The sequence below is a fragment of the Rhyacophila brunnea genome, unplaced genomic scaffold (assembly GCF_057557595.1).
Source record: "Rhyacophila brunnea isolate RB1 unplaced genomic scaffold, BYU_Rbru_1.0 scaffold_4, whole genome shotgun sequence".
NCBI lineage: Eukaryota > Metazoa > Arthropoda > Insecta > Trichoptera > Rhyacophilidae > Rhyacophila > Rhyacophila brunnea.
Window position 1 is genome coordinate 45416790 of NW_028233068.1, and position 23724 is coordinate 45440513.

Here is a 23724-nt window from a genome sequence, read left to right on the forward strand (position 1 = left end):
AGAAATTACAACAAAAAGTACAATAAACAAATTATGAATAGCTGAAGTGTCAGTAAAAAACCAAATTAGTAAAAACCCTATCTTAATAATAACAATACACTGGACAGCATATTATTATAATAAATCGTCAAACCTAATAATAGGTCAAAATTCTTTATAACAATAAAAAATACTACACTCAAGAGGTGTAAAAGGTGCAAAAAAACGACTTAAATGGAATAGTACAGAGCTTGAATCCATTAGAATTTAAATTCAAATTCCATCAAGTACCTTCGGTCGAAAGTATTAATAATATATTGAATATTTTACCAGACCCACGATTTGCACCTGTGACCCACGACATCATAAGCTGACGGATTGTGGGCAACAAATTAATACTGTATTTTAATTACATTTTATAACAATGCATTAATACATGTAAGTACATAATAATAACAATAAAAATAAATATTAATGTACAAATTTTAGAAAAAACATGTAGGTATACCTAATTATTTGTATAAAATATAAAGTGTTCTTATTTAAACACCATAGATGCCCCATAGGATGTAAAATATTGTATCCACAACAGCGACAGTATTACCTATTTGAATGTCTATTATGTTGTGTTATCACGAATACTTTCCTAAGACGCACACATATATTATTCAGTCAGCCAACTGAAGACTGATATCGAAATAGCTATGGAATCGAAAACGGTTTTCTAAAATGTAAGCCAGTGTAATTGTTTCTTTATATTCACATTATTCATTGTTGAGAAAAGTGAATGTATATCTCTCCAACGATCCTGGAATTCCACTACCTCATAACATCCTTTACTAGGTCGGGGGCATCGACTTCTCTTCTGCGTCTACCATCAATATTTCCACTGGTGATGTGCCTCTTAAAATTGCAGTTTTCTCTTACTAACTATTTCGCTATAGAATTGCAGACCTTTCTGGAAACCTGGAAGTTTTAATATTTATTCTTTCTTTTCACTTCCGGATCCAAATTTTAACACGAGAGATCAGTAATTGCAAACCTTTGCAAGCCTTTTTTTCGCGTGCCAAAATAAAAATAAATATTTGTACTGATGTTGGCGTCCCAAAGGCCAAAATGCGATGAATGTTTACATAATATATGTATGTTACCAACAGAATTTATTACCACTTGAAAATTACTTACTGATAAAAAATCTTTTAAATATAATACTACTTAAGATACCTAAAATAACACATACTAGTAATAAACCATTTTTTTTCCTCTCTACTTGCATTGCATGGTAATGTATTTTTACTAATAATAAAATATATACACAAATCCTCCACTGGTTCCATGGTTAAGAGGGTGATTATAAATATGATTTTATATAAAGTAACTGCCGCTGAGGCATCAATAAACGCAGTGTTGCAACTGTGATGGAAACTTACCAATATTTGCTTTCTAAATAATATTGAATATTTCAATTGAATTTCAATATAAATTGTTCTAAACTTTCGCGTACCAACAGAGTTTCCTTACGTGCCACGGGAGGTACCCGTACCCAGTGGCGCACCCAGGGGGGGGCAAGGGGCCCTGACACCCCCCAAAATTATCAGAATGATTTAAAACATTGAAATTGAAAGCCGATAAACTATACTTTTGGGCTTAGACAAATAAAAACACGGCAAAAAAATGATTTTTAATTCTCCAGCACCCTTTTTAGAAACATTTCTTAGATTTTAATTTCTAACACAAAAATTTCGAAACACTAATGTCAGTTTTTTTAGAAACCCAATTCCTAATGGAACTGTAAAAAAATTCTCCGAATCCGAATTCCGGAGTGGTGTAGGTAATGGCTGGGGAGGGCTGACAGGGCTCTAGTCTGGGGGCCCAGGCTGTGGGGGGCCCGGCGTGTCGGGTTGACCAGATTAGTGAGATAAACACACATCATACATTAGCTTTAATAGTAAAAAAAGTATCCTGCGGCGCTATTATACTTCATGGCCATGAACATTTTCAATTATATAATTGTGCAATATATTTTTTGATTATTATGTGTCGATACTCGACAGCTCCATTATTAAAGTAGATGTATTAACAATCGCCAATAATTCACTGTATGAGTATCCTTAATTTGAACTAAAACACAATTTGAAAAACGTTAATGTAGTGTTTCACACTCCCTTTAATCTTAGCGGTAGGTAGGGGGCCCGCCAAATATTCTATGCTGAGGGCCCGTTTCAGGATATGGGGACCGTGGTGCAGGTACACCGAGTGCAGTAGACAAAAGGCCGATAAACGAGAAATTAGGCTGTGAAGAAGAAAAAGATCATATGGGACTAATTTACATTATCCTCTTTGGGCCCCCCCCCCCCAATATTAAATCCTGGATGCGCCACTGCCCGTACCATAGGTTTACCACCGCTTCCATAAAGAAATATGGAGAAGATTAAATTAATTATGCAAACATTAATTCATGTTGATATAGTACTGATTACACTGTCTACTTAATATCAAATGAATGGGATTCTACCAGGCAAACGTCAATTAAATTAACAATAATTTCAACATTCAATAGATTTATTGTGATACATTGAAGCTTTAGAACTGTAAGTATTTCGTGTTAGGAGCTAACGCCTGAAAAGAATAATAAAATTAGTATTGGATCAGCGTACCGATTCGTCGATATAAACGTGCGATAATGTAGTGGAATTAAATTAAAATAGGGAGGCCCGTCCAAGGCAGATGGTAGGCATGATTTTGATACCAAAAATAATCACACTAGCTGAAAGTTGAAGTTTAAAAAAATGTTCAAATAAAGATCCAAATATTCAAAGTATCCAGGTAGGCATATCAACATCAAACAACGTTTTCGCCAATTTTCATTTTTATCCGGGATATAAATTTCAATACATTGGTGATAATGCGGTGACAATACAGTCTATTAAAAGTTGGGGGCAAACTGATACTCCAAACCGGGTGTATTCATAAATTATTCTTAAAAAAATCATTGTTTGTTAATGAGGCAATTTAAAACAATTACCTACTATTAATTATGTTTGTCGAATGCAAATTTTAGGCCAAATTGGACAGCTGTGATTCTTTGCCGTGTATTTGGAAAAGTTACATGAGTTAAAGACTCTCTCAAAGTCTATTTGATGTTTCAAGTTGTAAATAACGTATATTTTTTTGCACAATTCATTCATCCTTGTGACACCCAGCTGTCCTTTATCCAATAATTCTCCTATTATAATGCGTGACTTAGTATTATGAACATATGTTTGATATATTGACGGTTTTTATTATAAAATAATTAAAATCAATGATTTCTTGATTTCTTACGCTACTATTTTAACAACATTTAGCTACCTAACATAATATCTCTTTTATTAAAAGTCAATCTAAAATGTTCGCTAATGTATTGAGTAGTAACAGTTGATTTATTACTCACTATTTATTTAGTGAGTCATATTTTTAAGCAGCTTAATCACATCCGGAAAAAATATATCTATTTCCGGTCAAATTATTTGAAAACGTACCTATGGTATAATAGGATTGCGAGTTCATTCTTATGTTAGCTGAAAATTAACACGAAAAGAACAAAGATTATATTTATTACCTATAAATATTTTCTAGAGTTAGTACAGCGGCCGTCGATGAAACCGTGAGTCGCGGGCTCGATCTCGCGCCTGTGCAAAAAGTGAATTTAAAAAATATATTATGTATTTCATCCAGTGTAAGGCTCCAATGACTAACAAACATACTTCTAAAAACATATTTCAATTGGTATTAATTTACTTTTCTTATAATTGATGCCCCTTTTTGTTGAATAACTACATACTTCGTTACGATATTCAAGGCTTGAATCACAATATCAGCGAAATCAGATTCCATATTATGTAAAGCACGTCATACTATTTAAGATTATCATAATATTTAATTAAACTAAAAACTCAATATGTAGTACTAACTCCGCTTTTCATACATGAAGATCATGTATGGGCCTCCACAGAGTGGAGGTTTGTATTAACAAATTTATTTAAGGGCGGACATGCTCAGCGTAGGTCAAAATATAGCTTTTATTGCGTTTTCAAACCATGATCCTGGACAATCCTTAAATGTTGTAGATAATCTATTTATATAATTTTGAAGCCTTGATATCCTTTATATTTATTTTAAACATTTGATGACTGCATAAAGTATTTTCATTACATAAAATAGTGTTCTTTTAAACCTCTCGCTCTAATGTTTTAGAATATAGTCATATTTCAGTACATGAATGTGCAGCGATGTTAAGATTTTTTACATATATTAATTCTTAAACGCATTTATAAACCATTAGTATAATTTATGATGAGATTATTTTTGTAAAATATTTACGATAAAAAATTATATTGATAATCTCTGTGATCCCAAATTTGACAAGAATTAGGCATTTTATTATTCAAAAAATGGGCAAAATTAACACATTTGAAGATAATTCTAAAGATACTAATTATAAGCTATGTTTTTGACCATTCAAGTGTGATTTGTGAAGATGTGAAGACATTCTTGATTTCATCACTCAAACGCTGCAATAAGTTTGCATAATACACGCCATTGATTGATTTTCCTTTCTGAAGATAATCAATGAAAATTACCCCACGCGCATCTCAAAAAACTGACGCCATGATCTTGCCTGCAGATGGAACTGTCTTTGCCTTCTTTGGAGCCGATTCTTCCCTTTTAGTCGATTGTTTTGACTGTTCTTTCATCTCAGGTGTGAAGTGATGGACCCATATTTCATCTATGGTTATGAATAGACGGAAAAATTCTGCTTTATTGCTGTGAAACTTCGCCAAACACTCGATTGAAACATCCTCACGACGCTGTTTTAGTTCCATTGTGAGTAATCGCGGCACCCACCTTGCGCACAGCTTTCTCATGTCCAAATGTTCAGTCAATATGTGATGTACAGCCAGTGATGTCCCGTGGGGGTATGCAGATTGAGTGTCGCTTGGGGGCGGCATTTACTCGAAGGGCGGCAAAGTAATTAACATACAAGGTTTAACAGGACTGTATTTTTTTCGGGTTCGTGATGTCTAGTTTACTTCCGTTGTCCTTGGAGGTTACGTCATTGATGACCAGCAATGACACGTGCAGATTTTCGAATTATAGGTAGGTACATACTTACCTAATTTAAAATTCATTCAAATATTTTTGCCGTATAAGTTGTCAGGTGTATTTTTCTGTATGTATCTGAAACCGTGGACTCGCATATTCTCTATTGAAACAGAGATGGCATTTAAATTAGACTTAGTGGTATATATTTTGTTAGTAATGTATCTATACAACGTATTTCTTAGATATGTAGTCATGAAAGGATGATAAAAAATACTGTATAAAAATGGGACGGCATTTTAGCGCTGCCTAGGGGCGGCATTTTGTCAAGGGGCGTCACTGTGTACAGCACTTTTTGATATGCCTACCATGTCTACTAGCTCGCGCAATTTCAGTTGACGTTCATCCAATACCATTTTGTGGATTTTCGTCACCATTTCTGTTACTTTTAACAAAGGAACAGACACCCCCAGAGTAGAGTCTAGCGCCGCTTTGATATTGGTTGGACAGAAGCCTTTCAAATGAAAGTATCGTATCACATAAATATGACCAATTTTTTCCATGTTTACAAATTCACTGAGGGCGTTCACTGTTGATGGCTGACAAATAATTACTGAACAACGAAGCGTCGTCAAACCTCAAACTTAGGCTTTATAAGGTTGTTACGTTCTATCATGGTCACTATTTTCAAACAATAACTGCTATCTATACATCAGGTCGGGTATTCTGGGTATTTAAAAAAAATATATGAGCGCTTTTATTTGTGTGAAAATCATTTCTTAGACATTTTTATTGACGGAAAACAGTGTTGCCTCCTACCATTGGTAAAAATATGGTGAAATTAAGTTAGTTTGACAGAAAAACGTTAGATTTTTCTTATAATTAAAAAAAATGTCTAGAAGCCACTGAAGCCAGTAATTCAAAAATATAAGTCAAAACTTTTAACGTCTGAAGGTTAAAAAGTAGGTATGTTGTGTTAAATTACTATATAAACAAGAATATTAACTGTATCCACTGTCGGTGTGTATTTGCCTTTTGTGAGTGTGCATAGTGCCTGACGATGCCGAAAGGCGAAACCAAGGTCGCATAAAATTACTCAAATAAAATAGTGTTAACTGTAAATCAATAATTATAAGAAGAATTAATGTTAAAATATATTATGAATTAGTATCACAGTAGGAGGGGTTAAAACTACCGAAAATTGTTTGACGTCAGTAATGAACACACCCATACATAATCTAATGATTTTTTTTTTATTTTAGTCGTCATAATATGACTACGATACTATCGTAGTTTTACGATTTTAGAGAGTGCGTTTTACGTAAAAGTGAATTTTATAATGCTGATAGTTAGACCTGTTTCGTTTTCTTTCTCAAAATGTTACTTTATTTGCTATTTTATATTCTTAAGTTGTATCGCGTACAATTTATTACAAAACCTTGACCCGCCGCTCATGCAAATAAAAAATTCTCATCGCATGCCCATACATTACCCATTTCTTGTGTGCATTAAAATTTACGAAGCGCGCTGATTTTATTTCAGAATTATCTTTACATAACTATGTCGATGTGTATATTACTCATATGATACTGAATACTAATAATTATATCACCTAAACCCACAGTGCTCCCCAGCGCTAATAAAGTACATGGAAGCACAGCGAATTTCTTATAAAATTTATAAAAAAATGTACTCACGTCATTGATTTGAAGCTATTTGATTAATTGTTGTTTAATTTAATAAAACGCATTTTTTTGTAGTCCTTATTCCACTTTTAATCTATAAATTAGCACCGGTTTCGTCCGCCTCAGAGGGACATTTTCAGCTGAATACATTTTTTTTTTTAAAACAATATTTATCAAACAAAATCAAAGCGACAGAAATAATATAACAATAGGTACATAATTGGACGGATAATTTATGTACCTATTGTTATATTATTTCTGTCGCTTTGGATTTTGTTTGATAAATATTGTTTTTAAAAAAAATGTATTCAGTTGAAAACGTCCCTCTGAGGCAGTTGAAACCGGTCCTAATTTATTGATTAAAACAAAAAAAAAATGCGTTTTATTAAATTAAACAACAATACAATGCAGTTCCACGATGAATTGACAATTAACTAAATAAAAAAAAACTATTTGATTAAATGCAGTTTTTACTCTCTCAATTGACATTACCAATAGCAGATTAGTTCTGTCATACAAATAACACTACAAAACACTGATAATATTACTGTCAATATATTGATATATTGATTTACTACAGTGGTTGTGTGCAAACAGGTAAAATTTTCCGAAATTCATCCTCCTTAAAATAATTTGCACCCGCCGTTTTTGACAGGTCCGCTCAATAGAGGGGTCGCGACCTGCCGCACGCGTGCTGTGCCCGGTTACTATGCGCGTAACATGTGCTAATGTGCCACTGCTTACCTAGCCAATAATAAATATTATTGGATCCCAGTGTAGGATGGACATGAGGCAGTTCGCCTGTGGCGTGCTTACATTTTAATGATATCCGGGTAAGTTAAACCAACTACAATAAATAAAATAATAAAAATGTATGAATATTAATGACGCCCAAGTACCTACATCTTTGATGGTGTCAACTCGGTGTCCCATTTTTGAATATTAATGAAGCCCAAGTACCCACATCTTTGATGGTGTCAACTCGATGTTGCATTTTTGACTTGTACGTGCGATTTATTAGATAAGGTTGAATCCAAATATATTCGATGTTGTTGTATAAGTAGGGTTACCATACGTCCCGGTTTCACACTTTGGTCCCGGCATCCCGGTCTGTTTGGCATTTTGTCCCGACTGTTCCGCGTATGAATGATTGTCAATAATAAATTGTCATGATACCATAGGAGCATATATTATGTGATGAGACGACGGAGAAGGGTGCGGAAAAAGTTCACTCCAGCGAGAAGTACGACTTGTACAAAAAATAAATAAAATACTTTAAATTTCTGCTGCAGCAGATCTGCATTCTTCTTTTCTACATACTTTTAATAATAAAACAATTTTTGGTGGTTAAATTTGTTTCTTTACCATACATCCCGTTCCTGTCCCGGCTTAGAGTTTCATAATAAGTATGGTAAGCATATGTATAAGGCAATCGATACAATCATATGGCAATGCCTACTGAAGAAAGATAAAACTACACACTTTTTTGATAATATAAATAGCAATTAAAAAACGCATGTTTCTTTATGACAAACGATGTAAAATAACTCTTGTTGGTAATGTGCTATATTATTTATTTGTTTTAAAATAACACGAAATAAATATTGCTCAATCGACATACATACTTTAATAATGATTAGAACATGTTTACTCCGCTACCCGATTATTTTATGAAACGTTCACAAGCCATAACCCAGTAGCGAAGGGTGGAGGTAAGCTGTTAAGATCTGACATAAATAGTGCACACTAAACGTTGTCAGTCATTCGTACTTATTTTTTTCCATTGTCTACAAATTGCAAATAGTGTTGGTTAGTTTTTAAAATTCAATTAAGCTCCGCGTAAACTAAACCATAATAGTTTAGGTTTGCTAGGGCGATTCGACAAAAATAGTGCACATTTATTTAGTAATACTTATTTGTTTTCGTTGAATTACGAATACATGAAGATGGTGATGGTTAGTTTTTTTTATTAATTCATTAAGCGGATTAAGCCGTGCCTAAACCAAACGATAATAATTAAAGAATATTCTTCTATGTATCATAACTTAAAAATAATATAGCCCAACTTGCGACAAACAGTATAAGTTATCGAATGTTATTGCATTCAAACTTATGACTGTCACAATTAAACATACATTTATATTTAAATAGTTTTGATTAGGTACCTACGCTTAATTATTGTAAACAAATTTTTCACACAATATTTGACTTATGTATATAAAATGTCTAATAATCACATTGGTTTACCTATTGAATTAATAATGTAACAAAAAATAAAATCATTTCACTTTTTACATACACCATGGAAAGGTTTTCGATTACATAAATAAATTATCAATTGTCGGTGCTCCTTGAAATCAAAGAATTTTTGGTGTTATATACATATTTTCAATAATATATCAACGCAACAGTATGTGTCAATCGTCAGGTGGAAAGCGTCCGAAAGATGAACACAGGCCGATCGATAGACGAAATTGTTATGTGGATTTCACTGACAACGCAACATGACTGAGACGAGTGGAATCATCTTGGATGGATCTTTATTTAGTAGTAGATTGGTAAAAACTGATGTTGATGACACCTCGGGTATATTATTTATATCATATAATTTTATTATCGATTTGTTTTTCTTAGTTATTTAGTATTATTATGAAAAATTATCAATGCTAGAAGAATCCATGCCACAGAATGTCACTGCTTAGAATCACATATGACAAAGTCTGTTTCCTATTGGTCACATTACGTAATCCGGCCCTGCATTATACGATGACATAACCGGTCACCTATTCTCAAACATTCCATACCATTTCCTTTGATTAAATTATAATATCCTAATAAACTTTTTGCACTGGCATTCAAATTCTGTTACCTACACAAGTGAACATTACAATAACTCACTAAATTTTGAATAAAATAAATACCATAATTAAAACAGTGAGATAATAAACCGTCTTCATAATAATCTTGTATCATCCACCTTTGGATGAAGCCCTCCCCGTGCTGATTCCCTTCGTGTAGGTCTTATGCATTGTATCTCAACTTATTTCCGTAGAACTTACGAGTAACTATTTCGTCGATTTAACGACCTCTAGGTCATACATTTTCCACACTTTTCCACTTGAAAGATGTAAAAAATAATCCATATGCAGATCCAATGAAATACACCGTGTAAACTAAATATATCCTACTTTGACAATTTTATTTATGTTACAATGGCCACCTAAACTCACCTCACCTAATTTAACAATGAAAATGGTCCAAATATTACCGTTAACATGACACAATTTCCGGTTAGATTAAGCGTATTATGTAAGGTTGAAAGATATTCAGTTTTAATGTACCTAAAAATAAATATTTTTTAAATTTCAGAAACACACATAAATCAGAAAAATCGAGAGAAAAAATCGAATAGGATATGAGCTCACAGCATTCACTGTCTGGATTATTGTTCTAATTCTTTAAGCTACATACCCCATATATGACTTAATTCTAATAAGTACGTTATCCGAAGTTTGTATTTATAAATTCCGCCACTTATTATAGCTTTATCTGATTTTTTTGTAAATCCCTTAAAAACCCATGCAAAAGAGTGCATTTTAAATAATTTTTACGTAAGTAATTGTTCAGTGCGTAATGAGAGGACAAAATTACATCATTTTCCAACTTGTCATCCAAGGAAATATCAACTTACTGTAAACGTAGAAGATGCCGACGCCACATTTAATGACTTAATAACCTCCGTGATTGGTATGTGTGCAGCTCCGCCGAACTGTTCCAAGTAGCAGATGAGAAATCAAAGATCGTCCCGATGGTGACCGATCTCTAGTAGGGTATGGCACGGTAAGAAAAATAATGATTTTTGATTGCGAATAACAGCAAAATTACTTTCATTTGACTTGTAATAACTCACTGAACTTTTACTACAAATCTTATGCGTCAAAATTAAAAAAAAATAACTGCGCAGTATGCATTTTTTTCTTTACTGCATTGGTGTAAAATTATATATTAATTTAAATACGCTTCATGGTAGACCTCTACGCCATGTGGGTCTACGCCGTAGGCGGTTACGGCGTAGATGCTGATGTAGAGGTGTATTACGTAGATGTTCACACACTTTTGAAAGTATTGGACTACGCAAATATTTAAGCAGCCAAAATGTTTTAAGCATTTGTCAACCGCAATGTGCATAATTTAATTAACGGTGCAGGCTGACGTAACTTGTTCTGGTGAGTTATGGTTATGACTCACAATATCCTATCACTGTTAGAAAAAAAAATACATAGACTTAATATTTGTTGTTTTTTGCATGTAAAACCTTGAATGGATCTTAATGACGTAGATTTTATATAAATTTAACAATAAACAGTACATCAACTGTAAAAAGTGATATTAGTTAACGGGAGTTTAATTCTTAGTACCAAACGTTATGCAAAATTAATTAATTATGATAGGTTTCATTGTTCATAATTTAGGAAAACAATAAATAACATGGCAACGTTGATTTTAGCGATCGAAAGTGCTGTCATTTTTTAAATACCGATTTCTCTAAATTTTAAAAATATTTTTTAATTGACACACAATAGGTAGCTCTTTCCACCCCTTTCAGTCCGTTCAGTCCTTAGTTCTCCGCTATCACGTACATTCACCTAATTTTTTGAGTCCATCGATTCAGTATGTTTTAGGCCTTCCTTGTGATCACTTAGTGCTCCTTGGGTACCTACCACTGTATGACTGCATCTGTACAGCAGTAGTCTTTAGCCCATTACCATTGCATCTGCTTTGCGACCTCCATCACATTTCGTAGTTGTAACTGCCTCCTTACCGATTGGTTTATTATGTGGTTATATAATAAGGTAAAATAATAATATAATAAGTGAAGATTTAATACAGTTATTGTTTTGCTGTTGCGTATATAATCGATACCCGATACATTTTGTTCTTTATTGGCAACATGTAAACGATATTCGATATAACGTTTACTTGTTTTTTGCTTACAATAATTATTTATTTGACACTTATTGTCGCTCGTCATGCGTTAAGCGTTATGCTCTCGAAAATCGGATGCATAACGCATACGCCCACTTAGTATTCACAAACTATGACTAAGCATAGGACATTTAGTGTTTTATTAAAATGCAATTTTGAAACTGTTGTTGGGTCCTACATACATTGTCAGTACAGTGAAAACACATTAAGGCTATACCTCAGTTGAGGAATGGTCTAAAAAGATCGTGGCTAGGCGATGCGCGGATTATGCAAATGACGCGTGCCGAACGAAATATAATTTGTTATATAAATCCAACATGCGTCCATTTAATGTTATGTTTATTATTCTATTAGTAACAATAATAATATATTCATTGACATGTTTTCTTTTTCAAGTAAATGGGTAACGTCTTTTAGTCATCTTTACACGATTTAAGAATTAATACCCCCGTCGCCATCACGAAACGAATTGACGTGTTCACATCTCGACGTTCGCTCTCCGATTGCCAGCGAGTCCAAAATTTCGTCGCACCTATAGTTGAAAATTATTTGCCGTTTCACTGAAGTAGTCTTAGCCGTCTTAGCAACAAAAATAAATGATACACATGCATAATTCTGACATTATGTTATGCGTGGATTAGCAGTAAAATATACAAAATAGAGTAAATGGTCCTAAAATATGTTAATTTTATTTTTAATAGTCATACTTTTTGACCAAGAAGAACGCTCTCGTCTCGAAAAGTCTCGCGTCAATTAAATAAATCGTACATCTAAAAATGAATGTAGATATTATGCAATTCGATTATGTTATATTTAAAGTGACGCTCTGTGGGAGTAGGCGGGTCATGCGTTGCTTAGCGGCAGCACATTTTAAAGGGCGTCAAATGAAAGAACAAATACGAATATTACAACTTTTGAAAGCAGTGGCGGTATTCCATGATGCTATTGGCTGTAGTTTATCATATTATATTTGTATTTAGGTATTATAATTGTTACAATAAGAAGCCGTCTAAACAGTCAAAACTGTCTATCTCGCTCTAAAGTTAGCATAGCCAAGAGAGGTGCTGTTAAAACATAGCACTTATTGTAATAATTACAACTAACGTATTGTAAAAATTATAATATTTCAATACAAAAATATGAAAAATTACCTTCTATACACTCCGATAGCGGCCGATAGCAGTATATGTATAAAATAGATGCGATAGTGTCCTAAAGAATTTAAATTGACATACGCTTGTCAATTACGTACGTGGTCGCAGCCATGATCTATTCTGGGTCGGAACAGTTTCCTAGTGTCAAGCCTATCAGGCACCATTAACGAGGGGTACAAGTCTAGTCAATGCGCTCCCCAAAGACATACATGTTCAATGACGTGCTCTGTATTTTGTGTTTGAAAATGTATTCTACTGTATAAAATTGTGTAAGTACCTATGTTTTTCTTCTTCTTTCTTATGAGGGTAATATTTATTATAATGTAAATCTCATGTTGTGAATGTCTTGAATTTTGTTTTGTTATGTCCACAGTGTTTTGTTTTCTTAAATAAATAATTAAATATAAACCTATATCGAATATATATTATTATGTCTGTATTAATTATTGTCTGGTGATTCAGTTATATTAAAACAATGCTTTTAAACTACCGTATACTACAATGACGTATAATGTGATAAACTTACGGATTAGGTGAAATATGTTTTTTTTTTTTTTTTAAATGACACGACGTTTCAATCGCAATATTATCGTTGTATCTCACAAGGGTGACCTCTATTAGTCAATTTATGATGTATTTGTGTATCTATATGTCAAGTTATATCGATAAATTTATTATTGGGTGACAGTCGATACGGGCGCATTCAAAATGTGGTAATTATTGCTTTTAGGCGTTTATATCAATATAAACATGACATTACGTAGATACGTAATGTTATATTCCATGAAAAATAAAAAATAAATTGTATTACAATATTATGATTTGACAAGTAGTAAAGCGTCAATGTCATTGAGCTACTTTACAAGCTGTTTGTTGGCAAATTTAAAAGCGGGCGATTTAGCTACTGCGATTGTGATGATGACACACAAAACTTTCCATTCGCTGAGAAGCCACAAGTTAGCGACTATTTTGACAGAACGTAGTTGCAGATCATAGACAATAGATAATATACGCAAAAAAGCATAGATAATATACACAAGCTAGCGAGTTGAAATCGTAATATTGTGTTGTTGTTTACTTTTATCGGGCTCTAGCGCTATGAAGTGGAACGTAAATGAAAGTAAAATGCTTGCCGAATAATGTTTCCATTTTAAAACGTCAAAACGGTAAATGTCGAAATGAGTAGTTCGTTTTTTTACCGGGAGGTCGCTACCATCGCTCTACTGCGCAGACGCAGTAGGCCCACACGCCAGCGTGTAAGCGTGTAAAGTTGACTGGCTGTCAACTTTTCTCGGTAGATTGTTTATAATCTGCTGTTAGCTTGTTAGATGATGACACGAGTTTACGAGCAGATTGTAAATTCGCCAACAAGCAGCGTGTAAAGTAGCTCAATGTCATCGAGCCTTAATGGTCGATGGCCGTATATAAAACGCGCGGAAACACGGCTTTGCGCTGATTCTAAATTCAAAAAATATTTGCGAAAAAACAGGTAAATCTTTGGCAACTAAAAAACTTGAAAAACAACGAATCGTACAATATCATAATATAGCTATTAAATAAAACAGTGTCATGAAAAATGGTAATTTATAAAATGATGTTTTCTATTTTCTCAATTTTTTATTGTTCTAAGGGGTTTAAGGGTTATTTTAAGACAGTCTATTGACTGGATGATACTGACTTCGAAACCATTTTTAAAAACTAATATCCCGTTTACAAGTGCATGGATTTACTGTTGGCAGTACGTATTATCGCGACCATAACAATATAATGTACGTCTAAAAATGTGTTATTCTGCAGTTGCAAGATTGCGTGCATGAATCAAAAAAGTTGCGCAGTAGAACGACAGTGGCGAACCTACGGCATAAAATCGAACTACACCGCGGTAAGACTCATTCTGAGGTTAACCGATTTTTATGACCTGTCAAATAGTCATATAAAATGACAACATCGCGGTCTCGCTCACTCTTGAAGAATGAGATTGGCGAGACAGACAGCACTTTTACGTGTAAACAGTTATTGTCGCGATAGTTTAAAATACACACTATTGCTGCCAGTAAATCCATGCACGTGTACAGGCGCTATAATACAGTATGTAACAAGATTCAACACACATTTTGGAGTTATGCGAAATGGTTACATGTAAATTGTACGTATTACACTTCGCCGTATCATCGTTCACTGTGAGCAGTCGTACTGGAAATATATTGCCGTATAGCATTGAGATTTTAAAAAACACGTGTTCGTGAATCAATGCCGACAGTTTTATTAAATTCATTAAGAGCATTAATTCGATGACTTACGAGCACCCACTTGCGAATCTAATTTTCAATTATTCATACTTTTACTTAAATATAAATATACGATATGCATTTCTAATTGGCTTGCTTATTAATTTTCTTCTGTTTTTTCCTGGGATTCCGGTGGTTTTTATTACGTATTTTAAATGTTTTATTTATTTCTGATTCAACAACTCACAATAAACTGTGATATGGTCACTGCTTACGTACAAATTTCCAGACACGATGACAATGTCAAAATATCGAAAGACAAAAAAGCGATCGATTTATCCTTAGCATTTTAATCAACTAAGGTTGCTTTGCAGAACATAGGATGAATAAAACCTGATATAAATAATATTTAAAGGGCCGACCGAACGTATAAACGTGCAGACAAAAATTCCGGACTGGGTTCGGACGAAATCCGGACGTATGGCAAACCTATGGTTCCACTGTACTTTGAATTTGCTTCGAACAATTCGATCGTAGCTCCCTCGTGACCCTATAATGCAGGCTGGTAAATTAGCGAGCATTGTCCTTTGGGTTGCGGCCTTGGAAAGTTAAAACGTTCCCACGGCGTGGTACAATAAATAATGAGCGATGTGAGATGGGTGGCGATGGTAATAGAGCATCCAGCGGTCGATTGTCGGCGGGTCAACTTGTCCGGGGCACCCGAAGGACCTCAGAGTTCAGGGGGAACGCCCGATGGAATGGGGTCACCAGATTACGGTTCGCGAATTACACTAAAGTGAATGTGATTAATCCGGATATATCAGTGGCGAAGGCTCCATAGTAGGCGATTATTTAAAGCCTACCTTCTAAGAAAAATAGATCTTCAAGTAACTAATTTAATTTAAAAACACATAGAAAAATCAATCCAATTCAGAGTCATCTATCGTCAAAATTTAGAAGTTTTATTTTATTTAATAATTCTTATTCTCAATTTTCTTCAATCTTCAATTTTTATTCCGAAATCATAAGCTGTTTAGTATGCGCTTATATCTCTAGGGAACATTTATTCAAAATAATTATCAATAAGATAATTTAAAAAATAATTTCTGTGGGATTCAATCACATATTTTGATTGTTAAAAATATATAATAATTTATCTCGCGATTTTTATTTATCAGGTATTTATACCAAAGTCTGTGTTTTAAATATAGAAGTATTTTAAAATGTCTAGTTTTACGGGTTAAATTATAAATTGTTATGGAACATATTATTATACACAACAACGGATATTTTCAAAGATGATAGGTAATATATTTTGAGCGTAGGTATGTTACGTTTATAAAATATGTTTAGGAAAATACATAATTAAAACTAATTGCTTATTCATAAACTAATTATATCAAACTAATTGAGCTTTTGAAATTTCATCGATTTAGTGTACCTATTCATCAGTAGTAATATTGGGTTATCTTCTTATTTCCCGTAAATATATCTGACAAGCGTGGTAACTCCACAGTCTACCTCTTTCCAAAAGTCACCTTCGCCACTGGGATATATGGACTAAATTTTATAAGCCACCTGAGAACATTAATTATGTAAGTATAAAGAATGCTTTGTATTTCAAGGAAATATTATATCGATGGTCTAACATTGACACCTCGTATCTGACATTCAATATTTATTATTTTTGACAGAGGGTAGTTAAAATGCTATACAAAAACTATTAAATGATCTAAAACAAAAATACGCGTAGTGTAAATAAAATTTAGTTCATTTTTAATATTACTGTAGGTGCAACTTAAGTGCAAGTTGTTTATGGGGAAACCAGGCGGGAACCGCGCTAATTGTCATAGCCGATTTTGGCAAAATTCATGAATTATTCAAGAATGAAAACCTAACCTAACCTGACCAACCTTAACCTAACCTAAACTAACCCAACCGAACAAATAATCCAGTATATCGGCTATTTTCAAAATGTGTTTGCCGCTAGCGTCCCCATAACCGACCTGTATCTAACTGTTTTGTCGTTTTTATTTAATTTGATTAGGTACTTACCTGATTTTATTTAACATTTTGACACGTCCCTGTCAAAAATATTGGATGTCAGCTACGAGGTGTCAATGTTAGAATATCGATATTATGGTTACGATCAAAGCAGTTTTATAAATCACTGAAGTTAAAAAAGAATAGCTACAAATTACTACAAGGTATATAATGGAAGGACGCAAAAGAAATGGTAGAAGACGAATAACCTGGATTGGACCGGAATTAGAAGATACGAGGAACTGTCCCAAATGTCGAAAGGACAATGACGTATTCGCCAAAGTAATTGCCAACATCTGTGAACCAGCAACAATGCATTATGTCAACTCTAAAATTCATCCAAATCAAATTAATATGTAGTCCTGAAATAACAATAAAAAATATTAGAATTTTAGGCAAGTTAGACATTGAGGTTAATCCCTCATCAAATCAACACGCCACGCACCACATCTTGTTTTAATCGACCGAATGAATGAATGATTGATTAGATGTATTAGGTACATGTCACCGTGAGCTATCTTACCTGAAAGAGATGACCGCATAGCAATAAGATCAAAAATACGTGTTGTTTGTGGAACATTTTTATTATAGTCAATAAAACAATTAATTTTATATTGATTAGTATATATATCTGAGAATGACGTTATTACAGTACGGCTTGATACTTACGAGTAACATATTATGACGTATATAATAGTATTTCTAATTAACTTGCCTACCTATTTTCTTCAGTTTTTCCATTTTATTCCGGTGGTTTTTATTACGTATTTTGTAAGTGTTTTATTTAGACATTAATTTAATCTCAATACTATATATATGGCTTACTGCTGAAAATTGTAGGTACTCGAGACTCGTACCTTGCTAAGCAGACAAGCCACAACCAATAATCAATATATGTCTACGCTATCAATACTTACTGTATTTGAAAACTATCAATTCGATGTTTATATCGAGTGACAGAGGGTTTGCCAGCCCCTTTTGCCTTCCTCGTTCCTGGCGGTCATTCTTGTCCACGGGCCCATTGACCGAGAGACTAATCAACTGTTTGTTTGTCATTGCACCAGCCATATACGACATGGCCACAGAGTGATCGCAAACTAACCATCTCTTTTTTTGCACATCACAAAATTATGTCGTAGGTATAACAAAAAGCAGAGAACGAAAATAAATAAAAGAGATAATTTACATAAGCACTAACTTTATAACCTAATCAAACTTAACTTAACCTAACCTAACATGACCTAAGATAACATTACCTAACCTAACCTAACCTAACCTAAGCTAACCTTGGCGGATCTTGTGGTGCAGTGCGTAAGGCGCTGGCCTTCCATCCGGGAGGTGTGGGTACGATCTCGGTGAGAACACAATACAATATAATTTATATGATTTTCTCAATACCTGGATGTTTGTGATTGTTCAAAATTACTAACATTACCTTGTACGCAAAAGCAAGGACATGGTTATTAATAATTTTAAAAAAACCTAACCTAACCTAACTTTATCAATATATTGAAAGTCTGGAAATATAAAGAAAGGCATCAATGCCTTGAGGCTTTATCAACAAACATTTATGAATAAGGGTAAATCTCAACAGCGGGGTTAATTCCAACTATTATTATTTATATATCAATTATACGCTCCACGATATACGGGTGGTGTGTGTCTGAAGGCATGGGTGGTGGGGCTAGAGTCCAATATTAATTCACTTGTTTTTTTTATGTATGTTTGGATCGAAAGCATGGATCGAAGAAGGGAATAGCAAATGATAGAATGGTTTTAGATAACATGTGTAGTTAAAAACAATAATATCTTCTCTCAAATTTACACTTGATTGCTAAAATAATTTTCTATTTAGTTTGTTTTTGGTATCCCAGTATATATCCACTTGCAAGCGTATATTCTGCTCGAGTTACAACGTCATCATTGCTGGTAATAAATATTATAATCTGTTATTGTTTCGATTGATTGGTCACGTCCCGCGAAATCAGGACACAGCCAGAACCATCGTCAGGCATTTTAACGCCAGTGGTGAACGAATGACAGGATTTCCATCTCTGAAGTCGTAGGATACGAGCTACAATCATGCAGCTGGTAAATTGACAAGTCGTTGTGGCTGATAACTATTTACACGTCACAAAAAATCTTGAAACCTCTTCGGGCGTCGACCGTGACACACACCTAATTGTAGTGACGATTGTAGTGGTGATTCTTCTTTTTACAATGCCAGCCCCTAACGGAAGTCGGCCACTATCAGGTTTTATCACCTGATACCAATGACATTATTAATGGACGATGCACTCAATACAGTAGCTAGCAAGTAAATTCGCGCATTCGCATGTATAGGTAGACGTCACGCAATTTCCATTATGCGATATCACGCATCGGGAATTTATAGCAATATGACCTTTATTGTAATGGCGTTAGAGCAGTGTTTCTAATGTCAATGTTCATTTGAGCGAACCCGTTCGAACCGAACCATTCGGCAGACCCAACAAAAAGCATCAGGAATTTATAGCAATATCACCTTTATTGTAATGGCGTTAGAACAGATTATGCTATTCGGCAGACCCGACAATAAAGTGAGTGTCATTTTTTTCCCCAGATGATTCGTCCATATTAATGTCATTGCCTGATACACTTTGAGACCTTTAAGTCACAAAATGCGGCGTCTTCCTCTGCTACCATTGTTCTTTTCTTAGTTGACAAGTTTGAGAATGCTGCAATTTTGTCTGTTTTATAGTTTTCTGGTTTTAATACTACGCAGAATTTCTCTGTCCTTTCCCATTCAATTGAGAACGTCAACACTGTGTCACCGATCAGTCCGACGAATTCCAACTCGAAATCCTTAACTCTCAACTCAAGTGATGAGTCCCCAGCATTTTTCAACGCCTCTGTCGAACATAAATGCAAATAAACTAATTCATATTTTGAAAAAAAATATTGCAGACATTTTTATAACTAAACTACTAAATCAATTACCTACTAGATATGTTGCCCTCATACACATGCAGCAATTCTACGTTCTAAATCTAAATTGACATTTTCATATAAATAAATTACGTCAGCATATTATTATTACCAATTTTTCTAACAATTATCGCGGAATCCATCTTTAAATAATAAAATCCTGAAAGTCATTTTAACATATCTACATTTAATAATGATTAGAACCGGTTTAATCCACTTTAGTAAGACATTCTCAAACTAATACAAAATATACATTACTACAGCTATATTTTATACCAACAAATTTTGAGATAAAAATATTTATTGAAGACAATATGAACACACATAAATTTTGTACAATAATAGGTGGATGCTTCAGACATTATATATTATAATGTTATTAATATCCTTTATATCAGAGGTGTCCAACTGGAAGCTCGCAGGCGCTTGATAGTCCGTGAGTATATTTTAATGTGCCCTTCTACAAAATGTAATAAACCAGAATATATAGTTTCCCATACAATTTACCAAACATATTTAAATCGCGGTTTCAAAAATGTTCAATTGTGTTAATCATGGCCCCCACAGGGGGGGCTGACAGGGCTCTAGCCTGGGGGTCCGGGCTCATGGGGGGCCGGGATGGCGAGTCGACCAAATAAGTGAGATAAACACACAAATTTTCTCTAATAGTAAAAAGGTCGCCTGGCGCCATTTTTCTTTAATAATAATTATATTTTAAAATATGTGATTGTGCGATGTAATTTATAATTGTGTCATTACTTGATATTAACTCCATAATTCAAGTGGATATAAGTATTAAAAATACACTAAATGCTTTTAATTTTACCGTGAATGACATTTAGAAAACGATACTGTAGAGTGTAGAGTGTAGAGCGTAGGGATTCCAATCCCGGGCTATTTTCGATACCTATGAATCCCGGGATTGATAAACATAATCCCGAAACTTTCGGGATTGATTTTTTTATCAATTTTTATGGAAAATAAAATAAAAACGAAAATGTAATAGAAAAAATACTTTTAATAACAAATAACTACATTAGAAATAAACTGAGTTTGAATGAATTTTGATTTATACCAATGTGTAAGTTGCCGATTCATTTTATTTTTTCACATAAATTAATAAAAAAGAGAAAGATTGGGAAAAAAACAATGCTTAGCACTATTAACAGAGTAATTCCGCCATGATCTCATACGTTTTACGGCAGTTTCATAATTGGCTGACTAATTAGATTTATGAAGCGGAAAGGCCATAAGTACACCATGATTTGCTTCACTATTTTAAATCTCATCTCAAACAACAATCTCATATTAAATTCACATTATTATTTATATTACAATATTATTTACTTCATTAAACTTATGTATTTCCAAGATTTAACGTATACATTATTAACAATAAATGTCTTAAATAGTATAAATTATACTAGATTTATTTTCACCGATTTTATCAATGTTATTTGTAAATATAAAATTTTTATATTAACAATGGAAAAAAATGCCAATCCCGGGATCAGAATTTTGGCTCGGGATTGGATTCCGTAGTAGAGCGCCGCACTGCCTTTAACCTTGGCGATAGGTAAATGGGCCAATTCCAACCTAACCCATAATTCTCCCCATGATTCTAAATATAGTCTAATTGCTGAAATATTATTATTACAAATTGGATGATTAATAAATATCAACAAAAAAACTTTAAGTGAGTAATGATTCTGGAGATATTGCATAACGTGAAATCGATGATAATGTCAAAATTGACAATAATATTGTGACCAGATAAAGTTTAAAACCATTTTCTAGCTTTCTTTTGTATCTGGCACACTAACTCTCTGCTCGTATTTTCGGGGTGGCCCTGGCCACAAAGGAAATGCATTTTATCAGTCGAGTTGCGGACACCTTACAACTGGCCAGCACAACATTAATTTAGTTCATTCATGTTTCGGGATCAGTCACGTCAGGTTTTTCTTCCTACAGTTGCTAATGTCAATGTGATACACCTACATTTTGTCGTGTATATAAGTGAATATTAATGTAACGTGAAATATTGTTTGAACATAATCATTGTCACCAACATTGTATTGAATGCTTCCTAATCAATTATTAGTAGAAAGTTTTTCATATATTATTTTCATTTATAAAGGGAATAATCTAAGTATATATATATATATATATAATTTAACTTAGTCTATTTTTTGATAGACTACGTCATCTTATCATAATATTATTTATAACATATAACATTCTATAAGTTTTGTTTTATTTTTGAGTCATATAAATGAAAAATTATGATATAATAAAATTATCAATTAAATCGGTATTTAAATGAATCTATTTCAACATTGTTACATTCATACAACACAAACACGCCCTCCAAACCAAGCCCGCCCCACACCACACTCTCGGTCTTAATCGAGCGTATCACGAGGCACTACGTTTGATGTGAAGCATCTGTACAGTTGTTCACGCCTGGTAATGTCCTAGGAGCAGTTACCCGAGACTGATGTCGCCACGCTCTCAAGTGAGCTTTGGCTGAGTTTACTGATTTTACTTTAATGCAATGTTCCGGAGAGAGAAAAGGCACAAGGAAATTAACAAAAAAGAAAGGAATTTAATAAATATAACACAAAACGAAGCTAATCGTACGGACAACAAAAACATTCATACGGTAATAACTCAATGTTTAATAAAGAAATGAAAATATTGAATATGAGCAAGTTCATTTAAATAAATATATATCACGTGTTTCGCTCGCGTGGTGAGCTTTATTTAGTCTGATTACCAATACTACAGTATTTCTGTCACCATACATGGTGAGAGCAAAAGTATAGTTCTGTAATCTATAAAAGGAAAAACCGTGAGAAGTGAAGAAAAGGTATTTGCAATATTTGAATAATAACTTTAAGCCGTATCGTCGTCCGTAACCAACAGGTATGTAAAGGGATTAAATATAATTTATTTGAATCTATTTTATGTAGCCCATGCATGCCAACAATATTAACCTTACATGGTAATAATAAAAATATGTGTTTTATTGGAATGAAATCATAGATTTTTATCTATTATAACATCCAGAATAAATGGCCTCATGGTTGGGAAGGCATCGAAAATATTATAGCTTATATTCAAATATAATATATTATTACATAAAATGCCATAGTCAGAATATAAACAGATTATTCAATTTCTAAAATTTTATTTAGAAGTTTAACAAACTATTTATACTCTTTCAGACCCAACCGATCCCTGGCGTCCACGTCGCGAGGCTGGTAATGCTTTGTATGTGTATTTATGAAACAAATATACGTAAAAAGCAGCTAACAAGGGAATTTATTGTTTTAAATGTGAAAATATTTAAAACAATAATAAATTTTTTATTTAAAATAATATTTATTACAAATACTAAACCTTTTTACCGACATTTACATTTTATAATATCTACACCAGGTAAGTCGATACAAATAATCCCAAATTTTACGAATTCTAACTCTTAGTTTTCACATTTATAATAGGTACATACATACTCTACATGTTATGCATAATCAGACATATACGTATTTATACCATTCAATGATTATTTTATATTATATATATATATATATATAT